We start from the raw sequence: 2,929 nt of genomic DNA, 5'->3' as shown, positions 1-2,929 counted from the left end.
TTTTCTGTCTTTTTTTCTATCGTGTTACTCCATCTTAATGCATTTTGTATAAGAACGCCTCAATAGTGAAATGCCTCCCCCCCCCCTAAATTATTTGGGATTATATATTTGTCACCTTTTCCTGTCTGACTGTACATCTGTAGGTTCAGAACAAAGATGTCTCCATCCAATTTTATAATCTGTAATTTCATCCTAGTACATACCATTTAAAATAACTTGGAAGCAGATAACCTCCTTGAACATGAAAACTGTGGTTACCCTTTGTTTTATTACTTTATATACCTTGCATACCAAGAAACAGTAGACTCCACTGAACAGTTTGTTCATTTGACCTTGACCTCATTTTTTGTGGATTATTGGTAATGCTAAGTATGTCTGATGCATGATTGTAGTAAAACCGTCATGTAACAGATAATGATAAAATATTATTGAGTAAAGAAGGTGACTCATCACAGTGTGTGCATTCTTGTTAAATCTTTTTTTGGCTTTTCCAGGAACATGGTTTTCATCCTCTGGTTTCTGTTGTTTTTTTCTTTGTCTACAAAATGTGGTTAGTGTATTTCAAGCAAATAGTTTTCAGTCTCATTTCAACTGTTTTATGTCCCATTTATGGGCATTATGGTTTTTTTTTTTTTGGTCTGAGCATCCTTTCGTTAGTTCGTCCATCCGCCCGTCTGTCTGTCCCAATTCAGTTTAAAGTTTTTGGTCAAGGTAGTTTTTGATGAAGTTGAAGTCCAAGCAATTTGAAACTTAGTACACATGTTCCCTATGATATAATCTTTCTAACTTTAATGCCAAATTGTTTTGACCCCAATTTCACTGTCCACTGAACATGATAATGATAGTGTGAGTGGGGCATCCGTGTACTATGGACACATTCTTGTTTTTATACGACCGCAAAAATTTAAATTTTCGTCGTATATTGCTATCACGTTGGCGTCGTCGTCCGAATACTTTTAGTTTTCGCACTCTAACTTTAGTAAAAGTGAATAGAAATCTATGAAATTTTAACACAAGGTTTATAACCACAAAAGGAAGGTTGGGATTGATTTTGGGAGTTTTGGTCCCAAAATTTTAGGAATTAGGGGCCAAAAAGGGCTCAAATAAGCATTTTCTTGGTTTTCGCACTATAACTTTAGTTTTAAGTAAATAGAAATCTATGAAATTTTGACACAAGGTTTATGACCACAAAAGGAAGGTTGGGATTGATTTTGGGAGTTTTAGTTCAAACAGTTTAGGAATTAGGGGCCAAAAAGGGCCCAAATAAGCATTATTCTTGGTTTTCGCACAATAACTTTAGTATAAGTAAATAGAAATCAATGAAATTTAAACACAAGGTTTATGACCACAAAAGGAAGGTTGTGATTGATTTTGGGAGTTGAGGTCTGAACAGTTTAGGAATTAGGGGCCAAAAAGGGGCCCAAGTAAGCATTATTCTTGGTTTTCGCACAATAACTTTAGTATAAGTAAATAGAAATCAATGAAAATAAAACACAAGGTTTATGACCACTAAAGGAAGGGTGGGATTGATTTTGGGACTTGAGGTCCCAACAGTTTAGGAATAAGGGGCCAAAAAGGGGCCCAAATAAGCATTATTCTTGGTTTTCGCACCATAACTTTAGTATAAGTAAATAGAAATCTATGAAATTTTAAACACAAGGTTTTGACCATAAAAGGAAGGTTGGGTTTGATTTTGGGAGTTTTGGTCCCAACAGGTTTTTAGGAATAAGGGGCCCAAAGGGTCCAAAATTAAACTTTGTTTGATTTCATCAAAAATTGAATAATTGGGGTTCTTTGATATGCCAAATCTAACTGTGTATGTAGATTCTTAATTTTTAGTCCCGTTTTCAAATTGGTCTACATTAATTACCAAAGGGTCCAAAATTAAACTAAGTTTGATTTTAATAAAAATTGAATTCTTTGGCTTTTTTGATATGCTGAATTTAATCATGTACTTAGATTTTTGATTATGAGCCCAGTTTTTAAGTTGGTTCAAATCAGGGTCCAAAATTATTATATTAAGTATTGTGCAATAGCAAGAAATTTCCAATTGCACAGTATTCAGCAATAGCAAGAAATCTTCAATTGCACAGTATAGTGCAATAGCAAGAAATTTTCAATTGCACAGTATTGCGCAATAGCAAGAAATCTTCAATTGCACAGTATTGTGCAATAGCAAGAAATCTTCAATTGCACAGTGTTGTGCAATAGCAAATATTTTCAATTGCACAGTATTGCGCAATAGCAAGAAATATCTAATTGCACAATATTGTGCAATAGCAAGAAATTTTCAATTGATTGGAGTTATCTTTCTTTGTCCAGAAAGACAAAGCACTTTGTGTTACATTTTAATATTTTATGATGTATTTAAATGAGTAGTTATTGTTGCAAACTCCATTAGAAATTTGAATTGAGATCAGTTTTGAAAAAAGGGAAAGGGGGATGTGAAAAAAAATGGTGGTGGGGGGGGGGGAGGGTTTAATTTTTTCTCATTTCAGATTTCATAAATAAAAAGAAAATTTCTTCAAACATTTTTTTGAGAGGATTAATATTCAACAGCGTAGTGATTGCTCAAAGACAAAAAAATATTTTAAGTTCATTAGACCACATTCATTCTGTGTCCAAAACCTATGCTGTGTCAACTATTTAATCACAATCCAAATTTAGAGCTGAATCCAGCTTGAATGTTGTGTCCATACTTGCCCCAACCGTTCAGGGTTCAACCTCTGCGGTCGTATAAAGCTGCGCCCTGCGGAGCATCTGGTTTTAAGTTTAATGCCTCAAATATGAAGAATGGGGAGACGTTACACTGTTTACAAAATTGGGTTATAAATATTAAGACAATTCAGTGATTTAATCCACCTTAAAAAGGTTAAAAAATAAGTATGTCTGAATTTGTAAAAATAAGATGTGGTATGATTGCTAATGA

The sequence above is a fragment of the Mytilus galloprovincialis genome, chromosome 1, assembly GCF_965363235.1.
Source record: "Mytilus galloprovincialis chromosome 1, xbMytGall1.hap1.1, whole genome shotgun sequence".
NCBI lineage: Eukaryota > Metazoa > Mollusca > Bivalvia > Mytilida > Mytilidae > Mytilus > Mytilus galloprovincialis.
This window is presented reverse-complemented; position numbering follows the sequence as displayed.